The following is a 15,293-nucleotide window of genomic DNA, read 5'->3' on the forward strand; positions in this document are numbered from 1 at the left end:
ACTGAGGCTGGGAAGCAAGCTAGCTGCTCAAAGACAACCGGCGCGCGCAGCCCATCTTACCCAAAAGTCTTTGGGGGCGAGAAACATCTATACCTGTAGCCCAGCGCACCCCCAAGTTTTTTTTGAGGGGGACTACCTTTAAAAGCAGGGTGTACAGAATATAAATGAATGGCATTAACCACATACACGAATGAGATTCCTTATTGTTTGTAATGCAAGGGATACGGGACTGGGAAGCAAGGATGGGAGAAAGAGAAACAGCGAATCCTATGTAAACTCCAGGTCCCTTACAGCGGTGCCACACCTTTGCTACTCCTTTTGCAACGCGAGGCATCAGGATCAGCGTCTAGCCACTACTTACTTACTTTATTTATTTTATTTATTTAGTTTTTACAGAAGCACAAGGAGCTGCCTTCAAGGTCCTCCTCGCTTGATGGCATGCATTTGGTGGCCAACTTGCCAGGCAGTTGAATTGACCAAGGCAGACTTTAGCCCTTGACCTCGAGGTCGCGTATGGGTGGGTGCAGTCGAGCTCCTTGCCGCCTCCAGGGCTGAATGTTGATGGAGCCAAACGAGGGACAGCCCTTTAGCCGAGCCCCCGGGGAAGCCTGGGATTCTTCCCCACCCCTCCCAGGGGACAAGGGCAAAGGTGAAGGGCGTTTGTTTCCGAAGAGACTCGGAGGTACCCAGAGACTGGCCGCTCCGCGACGGGCCTGGAGTGTGACTTCGGGAGCGAGCAAGAAGACGCCATTGGGAGAAGGAGCGAGCTCACCTCGAGAGGGCGAGAGGCTGGTGATCTTTATCCCCTGGGATGGCCACTTCTCTCCGTGGATACAAGTCCTCCCGGGGGCAAGGGTCTCTCCTGACCTTCGCTTCAGTGGGTACAAAAGGGAGATCAGAAGTTAAACAGCCCAAACAAAAACAAAAAAGGAAGGAAAGCAGTGAAAGTAAACAAGAGTGTTTCTATGTCTTTCTAAAGAATGGATGCATTGAATGAGTGAATGGCAAAGAATCTTGTGGCACCTTCTCGCGGCATAAGCTTCCGGGGGCCACAGTTCACTTCATCACATGAATCTGCAGCTCCCTAGGATAAATTAGATTTCTTAGTCTGGATTTGTTTAAGAATGCAATCCGAGGCTCATTTACTTGTTGGTAGGGGGGGCAAGTCGCTTTTACTTCCAGGTAAATATGCATAAAGGCGTGTAGTTCAGCTCTGTACCTATTTACTTCGAAACAATCCTAGCTACTAATGCAGCGGGACTTGCTTCCAAACAAGTGGGCATGGGATTTGGGGCTTAAATAAAACACCAACCCTTTCTGCCTGTCTCTTTGAATCACCCCCCACCCTACCCCAGACAACCATACAAGAACTGGAAGAGGCTTAGGGAGGACAAATAACTGACAAAGAAAATTCGACCAACTTACATCAATTTTCCCTCCGCTCCCTTACAAGTCAGAAAGAAACCGAGATTAAAATAATGATCTGATTTATCCCTTCTCCAATAACCCATTGGCTCTTTTGAACCTGTTTCCTTAAACCACCCCCGCTCCCATGAAAATAAACCTAAAGTCCTGCCCCCCCCCCAAGTCGTGGAAGAAATAACAGCAACAACAATAACGATTTTCCATATATAAAATATGAAAATGTTATATAGTAATGTGAATATAAGCCCCCCCCCCAACAAGTCATGGTGTGGCAGTGAAGGTAGATTAGGAGCTGGAAGGGTGGGGGGCTGAGAGAGCTAAGAAGCTGAAGTCTGGTAATTCTATCTCTTGGCTGTGGCAACAGGGAGAGTCAGCCGAGTCTACCTATCGGGCCATCTGGCTGTTCTAAGCTGTGGCCCCATGCTGTATGATTTTCTCTTAAAATCTCTTCCGCTGAAGCCCCGCTCTTATTGAATTCATCAAAAGCAAACTTTCCCCGAGTTTTTTTTTTTAAAGAAGGAGGCTAAAATAATAAGTCGACCACTGTGACATTCTCTAGGCTTAGACCATTTTTCATAACGCAGCTGATAGTCTTTTGTGCGGCGGAGGAGACTAAACAGATGAATAACGAGGAAAGTCTCCCGGAAGGGAGGAGAGAGAGAGAGACAGAGAGAGAAACCCCATACAGCTCCCCCCCTCCAACTAAAGCTGCTTTTTCTAATCTTTAAAAAGTTAACTGAAATGAGAGGTGCGTGTTAAAAAAAAAAGCCCCCAGCGCCACCAAGGAGCAAGCAAAACACTGATTGTGTCCCGACTGGAAACAACTTTGCACTGGCTCGCTTCGCTCCCCAAACTTTTTTTTTTTTTTTTAGCTTATGAGACGACCCAGGTGGCGAGGCGAAGCCGGGGCCTGGGCCATCTCAGAGAAACAGCCGCAGCCTGCCTGGAGACCCCAGCTGCTCTGATGACTATTTTTTCCATCCTTTCCAAACTTGCAGCAAGTCACACACTCTCTCTATATCTCTCTGCATTTTTATTTATATTCCCCCCGGTCCTCCTCCTTGTAGTAATCCTTATTGACTCTAGGGCCAGGAAGCAGGAAGTGTCTGCAAGAGGAAGGAGGAAATCGGGGTGGGGGTTGGTGGTGTTTGTTTTTGATGGACACATGGGGTAAGTTTCATCTTTCATTTTGTTTTACCTCGGTGTATTTTCAAGTGTATCCCCCCCTTTTTTTTAAATGCTTGATGTACATTCTAGATATATAGTTGATGGATTGCTTATGTTCTCCCAACTCATTTCATATAGAGATATGATTTGTGTATGTCTTGGATCCTGTTTAGATTTGATTTGCTGTTGTTTATTTTATTTTTTTCCTATTCTCTTCACTTCGGGATTATTTTCAAACTAAATCAAGATGCTTTATACCCCAATCTCCTACTTCAGTGGGTTCCTAGGGAGTGGGATTTTAATATGTTTGAATGAGATGATATTCAATATGTCATGGGGAACCGGTGGGCTCGTGGTTTTTATTTATTTATTTGATATATTGTGGGAAGAAGGGTGGCATCTTAGGCCCCGATCCGAGTCACACCTGGAAGTAAACGATAGGTGGAGTCCTACTGACACTTAGAACTTAGCCGCATCGAATTGAACGGGACCTACTTCCCATTCAAAGCATGAATAGGTAGGGGGCAAACTTTCTATGATTGGACTGCAGGAATCCTGTGTGTGTGTGTGTGTGTGTGTTGGCCTATGAGAAAAACAAAACTGACCCAACTAGCAGGGTTGCTGTTGTTGGGGCAAACAAGACATATTGTAAAAGGAATTTGCTAATTAAAAACTATGTAGTAAATAATAGCAGTGCATTGTGTGAATATACGTGGCGAAAATCCATGGCGTTTGCTTTAAGAGGATCCATACCGCTCAGCTCAGTGGCACTTACTTCCGAGTAAACGTGCGTAGGATCCAGCTGTAAGACAAGCTGCCAGTTCCCTCGTCAAAAAGCCCGTGTGCAGCTGCGCGTTTTGCAATGTATAGCGCCATGTAATCATATCGTCAGCATCACACACCGGATTCCACTTAAGTCCACGACGCCGAGGGTCGAATGTATTAGCCAAAGTTCTACACGCGCGCGAGGTTTTTTCTCCAGAAGCTCAGCCATTGGTTCAAACAGGGCTATTTATTCAAAGGGAGAAGCCACGCGGGTGATCTGGGGAGTTAGCTTCATTTTTAAGAACTGTTTATGTGTGTTACGTTACATGCACAGCCATTTCCTTTGCGCTGTGCCTCGTCAGTCTCCAGATAGGAAAGATCCCCCTCCCGCCCCCCATTTAAGCAAAATAATCCCAGCCGCCGAGAAAATACGACCCAAGCAGATTAGCTCGGAGTGAAACCGCATTACATAGCATAGACATCAACCCCCACCCCCATCCACAGAACTCAGTTGAAGCTACAATGGAAGCCCATTTAGCATGTGAAATAAAACCGGAGTCTTGGTTTAGTGCTTTGTTTTGACTGGCTTGTCGGTTCAGGATGGTGGATTTCGTCTAAATGCAAGGACTCCGGCTTCACTGCGTCTTCTGGGAGCGGCCCTAAGTACCACTATATGGGAGTAACTCCCATTGAACTCAAGGGACCGGATTTGCTTCTGCGTCACGGTGCTTAAGATCCTGTTGGCAGCCCAGCTACACCTGCCTGTCTCTTTCTCTTGGGCACGTTTTCCTGTTGCTGCCCTTGGTGGTTGTTTCTCCAGTATCCATCTCAGGTGCCTCGCTCTTAAGTGCGTAAAATATGACATCATATTTGTGTCCCATGTAATTGGCTGGGCTTCACTTTTAGAAGACTCTGGTTCCTTTGGATGCTGATTCCGACTTTTCTTTCCAAAAACTGGGAAGAGAGCGTAAAATCCTCCTCCTTTTCCTTCCTGGGGAAGAAATAAGCAATAAAAGAGGGTAGTGGGGCGTTTCCACATTAAAACTACGGACTAGCTCCTTTGCAACAAAATAGATTCTTTGACATGCGCTGGGGACAGAGTTCGCCTGGGGCGGAAGTCCCTCTACCCCACTATCCCGCCCCCCAACCAAAGCTTGCACAGTGTGCAGGGTGATGGAAGAAACAAGCGATCCCTGGGATTAATGCCTTTTTCCGCGCTTTGGTCTGTGGGACTAGCAGAAAACGCAACTTTTGCCCCCATTGGCTAGCTAGGTGAATTAAGCGCACCCTGCAACTGAACAGTCCTTGACCTTTGCCTTTATGTTTGCTCAAATGTTTGCCTAAAACACAATCACCCTTGACAAGGGAGCCTGCTACCGTGTGACACCGCCTATTCAATAGATAGATGTTCCCTGCCACACACACAACAACCCCAGCGCAGCATTTTAAATGGCTTAGGTATTTGTAAAAGCCCGTATAAATTAATGTCGGGTGATTGCTAGTTGCTGGTCAAAGAGGCGGCCGTTTAACTGGTAGAATACAAGGGAATCCATAGCGGGAAAGCACACGCGCGCGCGCGCTGTTTCTCTCCCTCTCTCCCTCTCTCCCTCTCTCCCTCTCTCTCTCTCTCTCTCTCTCTCTCTCTCTCTCTCTCTCTCTCTCTCTCTCTCTCTCTGTTTCTCTCGCACGCACACCCGAACACAAACAAACAGGGAGAAAAAAACCGAGGGCCAGGAAACCCGCAGCAGCGAATGTGCAGGAGCGCGCGTGCACAGGAAATGTTAGTAGCGAGCCACGCATGTGTCGAGGAACCAGACTCAAACGCTGCTAATGCTTGAGGAGGAAGAAAAAGAGAATAAATGAATGAAAGGGTTGATACTATAGAATAGGACCAGTGTGGTCTAGAACGCAGATAGACTGAAATAGGATCCGGTGGATCCGTGGCATATGCAGGCCGATGTAGTCAGGCCCACTCGTAAAAAAGATCACTTACTCCCAAACAAATCAGCATTCCCAGGATATATTGCCTTAGTACATTTCATTGAAATGAGTAGTATGAAGATTGGTATACTGTATGTCTATACCTAGGTATACGTGTATTTCTGTGCACAGGATTTTGGCACTCCTCTTTTATAGGGTATCCACGCATTAAGGATGCATTCTCCTCACCCCTCTCCGCCAAATGCCTTTCAAACAGTTAAGTTGGAAGGAGGTGAGGCTTCTCTTTCGATAGGCAACCTGGGAATTGGGTTTGCTAGATGCCTTCGACCTCCCCTTACGACTTAGAAGCTTTGAAATGCCTCACCCCACCCAGGGAGTCAAAACGGTTCCTTCTTAATATTTTTCAGCAGGGCAGCTCAACCCTTCGCTCGAAGGAACCTGACTGCTGGTGCAGCCAGCACCCTCTCTCCTCAGTGAGTTCAGGGTCGCTTACTCCCGAGTAAGGCTTTCTAGGATTTCTGGCTCCCTTCGCAGGAGTGTCGGGAGGAACTGGGTTGGGTGGAAACGTGGCTCCTTCCCTGGGGCTGGTGTCTTAGTCCCGTGCAGGTTACAGAGGATCTCTGCAAGGCAAGGCTCTTTCTCTGGGGAAAGGGAAGCAGTAGCTTCACCCTCCTTTGGCCCTCGCAACCCATTCGATATATTTTCCTATGCGTACACACGACACTCATATGAATGTATTCTTGCGCAAACGGGATGCACGTAGCTGTTAATGCTGATTGGTCATGAGCGTCTTCCGTTTGAACTTGCAGTGACTGGGGTGGGGGAGGAAACCTCCTGCATTTTCATTGCCCTCCTGTAACCCTTGAGTTAGAATGAAAATGAAGGATCCATATGAGGACGATGACTTTAAAAAATAATAAACTCGTAATTTGATTTTTTTTTTGCTCTTGTTACCAGCCAATAAAAGCTCCAATTCTTGGAGAGATCAAGCTGTTTAGTTAGTAAACGGCGATGTGATTCCGTTGTAATGAATTTTGTTCGTTTTGGTCTTTCCGCGAGTAAGAGTTCTTTGATGCACTGCTATATGTATGTAAATAACCTGGGAGGGGGAAACCTTCACATTTTGTGAACTACTTTTCTCTAGCCACGTAAAGGCATTCCTTTCTATAGCAGAATGTTTGGCGCTTTAGAAAACAACTGCTATCTGCATTAGCTTGCTGCTCTGGTTGTTTCGGAAGTCGTTTTTAATCTCTTATAGGACTGTCGGAGCTCAAAGAGCTTTCTCACGTCCTCACAGTACATGGTCTGTTTTTAATATCCCATTTTATGGATATGGAAACTGAGAGCTCTGCCCAAAGATGATGGCCTGATAGAAAACCTATTTTCCATCAGACTCTTCCAATATTCTCTTCGCTGGATGCTGCACTTCAGTTTCCTGTGGGTGTGAACCAGTGTAGAATAGGGCAGAGTGGATGGCTGTGACTGTGAACAGCTCCACTAGTTCTCAGTTTCCCCATCAGGAAAGTGGACACGTTTAACTGCCGATCATTAACACATCCCAACTCACCGCGTAAAGATTCTAACAGATGAATTTCAGACTCTAAAGCCATGCGGTTCCAGTTTAAATTATTGCGCCCCTAAGAGCGTGATCCTCAAAAGGTTTGTTTAGAAGCAATTCAGCCGCTGCTTTTTTGAAAGCAAATGCATTTAGGAACCTTAACCGTCATCAGTTGCAGCCGAAGCACAATGGATTTAATTGTATTATGGGTTTTTAAAAATGTGTTATGACCCGCCCAGGGACCTTCTTTCTGATGAAGGGGGTGGGGTAAGAAAGAAAACAACAATAATTTTGCTAATAATGTATAATGAATACTCAGGCTTGGCTGTTGGATCGCGTTGGGAAGTATGTTCGCATCGATCAGTTGGGAATTTGTTTCACGCATGCCCCCTTGGCTGGGACCGTAGCGCTTTTGCGCAATTCCCATTCATATCGGAGGTGGGGTGGGGGCGGCTTGCAAATGACAGTTTCAGGTGTATTTTGCTGTCTAAGCACCTTGAATCGGAAATAAGTCCCAATGATTTCTCACGAGTTTACACTCGATTTTTTTTTTTTTTTACAAAATAGAATGTCACTCTTCCAGAGCTCCAGGTAGCCTGAAAACAATACCGCAGTTCAGTGCTTTGCTGACACGTGTCACACCTGGTGCAGAAGTATCCATCTTTCCCCCTATAGGCTGAAACGAGCTTTTCTGTTCACTTACTGCCGCGTGGCTGATTCGCTCAGGACACACGTGCACTTAAAATTCAGGGATTAGTGATGCCCTCCAGTAATATTGCTCGCCTACCGCATAGCGATACGAAACACATTTAATTGGAAGTTGGCGCCATTGGTGGGTTTTGTTTTTTTTTTACTTTCGAGTAAGAGTGTAGATTATGGCAGGTACCTGATATTCCCTAGGGAATTTTAACCAGCAACGGAAATTTGGGAGAGGGGGGAGGCTACTACAAATAAGAAAAATATCTATTTGCATCGGTGGGAAGCCCCATGGGACGTTTACTCTCAAGGAAGCGTGCAGACAATGATCCTGAGTTCGGCTGGAAGTCTGCAGGCCACCAGCAAAGGTGGTTTAGGTTGCACCTCCACGCACATTTGCTCAGGTGTAAATCCCCTTGAAGGCAACGGGATTTACTTTTGAGTAAACATCCGTCGAACTGGACAGTTAAGTAGGAAAAGAGCGCAGGTTTCAATTTCTGATTCGCATTTTTCCTGGGGAGCTGTGTGTTGACGAACGAAAGGAAAGCCGTCGCTGGCCAAATTAGAGGAAAATGAGTCAGGGATCGCCACCTCCGAGGCAGGACGAGTCAGAGGATCACAGCGCCGATTAAGTAGAAATGGGTGCGGGGGGGGGGGCGGCGATCTGGGAGAAGGTCAGCCACGAGGCTTTTGCAAATACAGTGACGACAGACTTTCGTTTGGTACTCTGCCATGAACGGGAGAGATATTGCAAGCTGAACTTTCTTCCCGCTTCCTTCGCAAACTCCCCAGTGAAGGAAACGGGTTATTTGTTGTAAGGAGGCATAGTAGAACATTAAAAAAAAAAAAAAATCATTAGAGAAAACTTTGCTTAGAAGATGAACTGTCTGACAGCCAGATCCCATGAGCACCTACTCAGAAGTAAGTCGCGCTGAAGTCAAAGACACTTACTTCGGAGCAGGTCCTCCTAAGCAGCGCACCAAGGGGCATAATTCTATGCAGGGATAGGAAGCCGTAAGCCCCACTGAGTTTCATGGGACTTACACCCAGGTAAAGGTAGGTACTGTTGCAGTTTTGTAAAGCAATAAGCTTCATAGACTCTGTGGGACTGACTGTCGAGGAATCCTGTTTTGGCACGCGTGCCCTCCACGTAGATTTAAAGTCACTCACTTACACACAACACTTACGTGTTGTAGACATGCTTGCATTTACACCGTAATTCAGTTTTAGTAGGTGCAATAAGAGTTCAACATCGCTGTCCGCAACCCCTTTATTGACTTCAAATCAATTTAAACTGCCACCCGAGGCACATCGACTTGCAACTCGGTTTCGCTGACGTTCCTCCCCGAGATCTATGGCTTGGAAGTCTGCCACTGATTTCCCTGGGACTCCTTTCCAAGGAGCGTGTGCCCAAGAGGAACGCCATAAACGTCTTGACTTGCAAGTACATTACAGCGAAAGTCAAAGTGCTTAGGTTGCGGGTAACTGCAAATCCTGGCTGCGAAACTGCGCTGACAATATGTTTCGGTAATGCTTTCCTTATGCAGCTTTGGAAGTTTCAAAAAGTTGAACCTCGCTTCTTTCGGTCACTGCTCTCCCGAACAGAAAAGAAAGAAATATATTTGCAAATATATTTGTTAGCATGCCTATGAGATACCAATCAGAGTTTGCATGGGAAAGTTTTATTTAAAAATAATTACGATGTGATTAAAAAAAAAGGGCACACCTTTCACGCACAGTATTATATCATACCAGGTACTGTATATCTCCTGAATTTCCATCCCTCCCCCACCCCCCCTTCTAAACTGTCTGCTACATAAACAATGAAGCTTGTAATTACTTGCTAATTTCATTGCGGTTGCTCCGGAGAGCTTATAACATTTGGGCCCCATTGTCCACTCATTATGTTTCCAGAAGCTTTCTAGGCTGCCTCGCCTGGACTTTGTCCAGTCTGTAACCAATAAAGGAAATTTACAACCTTGACACATAGGGAACCCGTCTCTCCCGCTCCCCGCCCCCTCCGCCGCCAATGTCAGGGAAGAAAAATTGAGATGTAAAGGTGCTTGGTGCTTTCTCACAACCTGGAGCTCTTAATAAAGAATTAGACTAAAGCGGGAGGGGGGTGGAGAGAAAAAAGAAATGGTAACACAATAAAAAGAGTTAGATCCCTCATTCAAAGACCATGTTTTTTGTTGTTTTACTTCTTATTAAAGATGCTCATTACATCACTTTGTTCCAAAAGGACACTTTCATTCTCTAAGAGTTTATTTAACAGAGTACCGTCAAAACCAATAGGAGTGATGCCATCGTTTTTCAACAACAGGAGGATCATATAACCTTCTGATGTTTTTAGTTCACCCGATCCAGACTTCTGTGATAAAACATTTTAATGGATATCGATCAGTGACAGTCGCCGAAACGGTTAGCGGTGAAATAATTAAAGCTTAGCAAATACTGTACCAGCACCTCTCAGGACTTTAAAGTTAGTCCCAAGTTATATATCTCGCAACGATCCGAAAAAGGTGATGAACTTGGGCTTTGGTGGGTTTCTTTAAGGAAGGAACAAAAATTAAGCACATATAGAATACATATTCCAATTTTGTCTGTGTGATTTTCCCCACCGTAAGGGTGGTTTCAGTGGCACTTGCTTCCAAACAAATGTGCTCAGGATCGCAGTTTTATGACATCTTTGCAGGCTGGGGCGAAATTCAAAGCTGAAAACTTATGCACTTGGGAATAACCCGCCCTCAGCGGGACTTATTTCGAAGGAAACGTGCACAGGATCGAGCCCACCCCCCTCCCTCCGTTAGCATGTCCATTGCATTTTACATGTGAGTTGAATTCATTAAAGGCTGAAACATTTCTTATGGATCGGTCCCGGTTGAAACAAAATGTTCTGGTTAATACCTGTGCAAAAAGTAATAATCAAAACCTCTCCCCAGGCTGCACATAGAGACAGACACATTGTGTGTATGTCTGCGTGCGCGCGTGTTTATTTCTTTGTGTATATATGTGTGTGTGCGTTATCTACCAAACTACCTGCAGTTGTTTACTGGAGCAATCACTCGGTTACTAATTGAACTACATTGGAGCAAACTCTTTCAAGTTTGTAAAAGGCTTTGACTCTGGTTCTTTTTCCAACCACGGACATAATGGAAGCAGAAGGAAAGAAGATGGGCATATTTTGAGGCGGCGGGGGGGGGGGAGACCCTTTATATCAGCCGTCAAAGGGGATAAGTATTATTTGACCGATTTCTGTACCGATGTAGGTTTTGGAGCTGCACAAAACTCCTAAGCCGCAATCCTGCACACACGTATCTTGTTGAAAATGAGCCTTACTTCCGCGTGGACTCATATTAGGGTGCACTGTTACGCAGGCGTTTGTCTGAAGTGCTTTGCTTAGAATGAAAACCAACGGGGCTTCCTGCCAAGGCACCCCGAAAGATCGCTTAGCACCCGCATTCTAGAGCTCTTTGAACGCAAAGAGGGACAAATCCTGACCTACCTTGCAGTGTTGTTGTACTTAAGCGCTTGGAACACCCCAAAGGTTCTATTTCAATTATGTTTTAATTTCCAGTGGAATACTAACAGAATTTTTCCTCTTGCACTTGCTCTCCTGACCACTTCCGCCCCCCCTCCCCGCCCGCTCCTTGTTGCTATCTTGTTTGTTTCCCTTTTAAGCATCCTGCTTTTCTTCTCCACTCCTCCTCTCGCAGAGAAGGGCAGCAGGGCCATCCCACAAGCAGCTCGGGGTCAGAGGCTGTTCCTCCCTCCCGGAGCCGTGTTTGTTTACAAGGAGGCAGAACCGAGGCTGTTAACGACGTCTCCTGCTTCTCACCTGACTGGCTGGGGAGGAGGCGCTGTCCTCTCCACCTCTTGGAGCCTTTGCCGTTCAGATCTTCTGCTCCATGACAGGTGGGCTCCCAATGTTTGCTATTTCCAGGGCCAGGGACGTGGGATCTTAATAGCTCCACCCCAGTACACTCAACTTGATTTGTATATGCACCCTAGATTCAGCAACAACAGAGTCGCAGGGCCCCATGGCCCTCTATAGCTGTGGCTGTATTCCAGCTTCCATTGGCCCCAGCTAGCTTGGCCCAGTGGTCAGAAATGACTGGAGTTGCACCACAGTGTCACATGAGTGTGATGGACAGTAATCACACAGTTCAAAGATGGAGTTGACTCTCTAGTAGCAAAACACTATCCTCACAGACGTGGTTGAGTGAGAGGCCTGATGAGCACAGCAGCTCATTTCCTGTGGTCTTACTCCATGAAAACCAGTCCCTGCCTCCTCTTAAGAAGAAGAAGAAGAGTTTGGATTTGATATCCCGCCTTTCACTCCCTTTAAGGAGTCTCAAAGCGGCTAACATTCTCCTTTCCCTTCCTCCCCCACAACAAGCACTTTGTGAGGTGAGTGAGGCTGAGAGACTTCAGAGAAGTGTGACTAGCCCAAGGTCACCCAGCAGCTGCATGTGGAGGAGCAGAGACGCGAACCTGGTTCCCCAGATTACGAGACTACCGCTCTTAACCACTACACCACACTGGCGTAGTCCCCTTCTCTGCATAGTTTCCCCCCCAAGCAATCAGATACGGCATCTGCATACAACCAGGCTCTCCTCCTTTTTCATGCCTCTTCTGGTTCTGGGAGACCTGCAGGGACAGTTGCTTGTTACAGCAGGAGGTGGAGATACCCATGACTTTTCAGTAGTGAGACTCATCTCTGCCTCTTGGTCTGGCCTATCCACTCACCTGCTTCAGCTTCTGCCTCTGTTTCTGGATTTCTCTCTGCCATAGATTCTTCCAACCCACTGAGCCCTGTTGTCTCTTCAGCTTCTGACACCTCCTCTTCCCAGTCTTCTCCCTCTGACCACCCATTGTTGTCCCACCACCAATCCATGGTCTCTGAACCTTCTTCCTTTGGGGGTTCCCCAGCTGGTTCCTGCCACCATTCCTCTGCATCCAGCCATCTGTGACACCCTGCAGCATCTGAATTGCCAGAGGGCTTAATGATCACCCAGGGAGATGCATTCTTTCTGCATTCTTTCCTGGGGAACTTTCTGGAAGCAACCCAGGGCTGGTGCTATTGTAAGGCCAACTTGGCAGCTACCTAGGGTGCAGACTTCAGAGGGGCACAATACTGTCCCTTGAGGGGCACAGTTTTATATGGATTAGTTTTGGTTATGCCTTATAAATTTACAACAACATTTTATTTTTATATAGTAAATAATTTTATAATTTCTGCAAGACATTTTGTGGGTGGGTGCAGATAGTTATCCTTGCCTAGGGTGAAAGGCTGGGATAGCTCAGTTGGTAGAACATGAGACTCTTAATTCAGGGTCATGGGTTATGTTGGGCGAAAGATTCCTTCATTGCTGGGGGTTGAACTAGATGACTCTCATGGTGCCTTCTGTATAATTCTACAAAATTAGCTTTGCCTAGAGTGCTAAAACAGTCTGGCACTGGCATTGGGGCACCAGAGACAAAAGTGGTCAGAGGAAAGGGCAGGAGTCTTTCTTTTGTATAGCAGGCTACATTATAGGCATAAAAAGATACACTTGCACCCTTTCCCATCTTTCATCCAAGCAAATAAGAGAATTAGCATAGATCAAGGCTGCTAGAATGTTCAGGGAAGCAGGAGAGGAAATATTGTTTATTACTGTAATATCCTTCCTAACTTGCACTAGCAAGTTCCTTTACTTAGCAGAGTTTCACATTCCCCTTTTAAACGCACAGCAGATAGCTGGTTGCAGGCTTGTTTAAGCCTCTCAATATTAGGCTTCTGGTGAGTTCCCTTATATCCCTCTTCAAAGAATAAACACACCACAATCTTGTGTAAAGTATAAAAAAGAAGTTTACTCACAACATCAGTTCACAGTTGGATCTCTTAGTTACAAAGTATATACATGTGGATCTATCCCATATGGAGATAGTTCCAGTGTCCTCTGTTGGCTGAGAGCCAAGAGAGCATTTCTAGCTAAAAACTGCTGCTCCAACGACTGAAGAAGTCAAAGAGAGAGGGGGGGGGCTGCGTGCCCTGTCCCTTCTATTACCTGGACTGGTTAGGTCACACCCATCTCTAGTCACATGCAAAAGGAAGTATGTCCCAGCCAGGAGGAAACAGGAAGTTTTCCACTGGCTGGACCAAACATTCCCTTGCATGCCCATTCTAGGAAAACAAGGAATGTTGTACTTGACTGCTACTTATGTATCACATCCCACAAAGGCTACATTCCAGCAAAAGCAGACTAAGAGAGTAGGAGCGGGTCTACTGAGGACCCCAAGGGCCAGACAGAGAGGTATTTGGCCCCTGGCCCTGATGTTTCCTGCCCCTTCCCTAGAAGGTGGTACTTTGCCTTCTGGACAGCTGCACAACAAAGGAGCTGTTCAGAGGCTCTGAGATTTGGCAATGATAGGTGTGTGTCTGATGATGTGCAGGTAACTGAACTGTCTTGCTTCTCACCACACTATGATCTTCACAGAAATAATTTAAACAGGGTGCTCAAAGGCTTGAAAGCGAACAGAGAGAAAGCTGGTTGAAAACCTTGGCTTTCTGCTTTGCATGTAGAAGGTCCCAGGTTTAATCCCCAGAAGCTGCAGGTTGGGGTCTGAGTGTCCCCTGCCTGCAACCCCAGAAATTTACTGTCTGTTGATGTAGGCAATACTGAGCTAGACGGACCGTTTGGTCAGACACAATCTAATACAGCTTTGTAGCCGTTCCTTAAGTTCTTATTTAGAATATAAGATGTATTGTGGCATAAGCGGTAGTCTAGCTTAGCTCCTGCTTAGGCCACAGCAAACCTGTTTGTACCACAAGGCTCTTTGCTGCAACACAGCTACCCCTTGTGGGATTCTCTTTTGGCAAAAGGAAGAAGATGGGGATGGTTAAGGCAACCATTCTCCTTTTCCATAACAACAGCAACAGTCATGATGCCAGTATTAGGACCAATTGAGGATGAAAGATACAGGAGAAGCTGGTTTTACAGTGAAGTAGGAGCTAAAAAGGCAACAAAAAACGCCACCTCCTTCTACTCCCAGATTCCCAAATTGTTGGCTGGCAAATCTCCAAGCATCCATAGCCTTTGGTACACACAGTTCCCATGGAAACCACATAGCTTTCCTCCAAAGCAATTCACCTGAGGGCCTAGGGAGAATTAGGAAATGAAGAGGATGCTGTTCTGAGCTTCCCTTCCCCCATCCATGCATGTATAGGCAAAGCCCTACATCTTTGCTCTCCATGGTGACTTTCCAACTCTTTCCACACTAAAGCTAAGAGCAAATTCACAAGGCAAAAGTCCTTCACGTTTCCGGGGGAGAAAGTCTCCTAAAAACCTAGGTTTGCATTTTGTGAAGGGACTAGGGATTTATCTATATCATACATTTAGAACACATTGCTTCCCCCAAAGAATCCTGGGAACTGTAGTTTGTTACGGGTGTTGGGAACTGTAGCTTTGTGAGGAGTCCCCAGGAGTCTTGTGGAGTGGGGGGAGAGACATGTGTTTTAAATGTATGGCATGGATGTGACCTTGTCCGTAACTAAAGTTCTTGTCAGGTGGAAGCTGAAACAGTTAAACTTATCTATACCAGTTTTGGGAGGGCAATTTATTTACTTTGCTGATTTAAACTGGATTGATAGTCACCCCCTTTCGCCAGGGAACTATGTAGTCCAGCAAGTGAGGGCTAGGGATCTTAAGCATGTGATTCTCTCTGCAATCCCTACCAAACTTCAATTACAAGCATTGGG

The 15,293-nt window shown here is 46.2% G+C and overlaps 1 long non-coding RNA gene across 1 annotated transcript in view; it reads left to right on the forward strand.

Moving 5' to 3' along the window:
* Positions 1-2,188: 2,188 nt before the first annotated feature.
* Positions 2,189-15,293, forward strand: part of LOC308585174 — a 345,848-nt gene continuing 332,743 nt past the window's right edge. The window contains exon 1 of the long non-coding RNA XR_014007113.1: positions 2,189-2,595. This is a non-coding gene — a long non-coding RNA (uncharacterized lncRNA). The remainder of the gene's footprint in view (positions 2,596-15,293) is intronic.

Source organism: Podarcis bocagei, assembly GCF_964188305.1.
Source record: "Podarcis bocagei genome assembly, chromosome: 4".
NCBI lineage: Eukaryota > Metazoa > Chordata > Lepidosauria > Squamata > Lacertidae > Podarcis > Podarcis bocagei.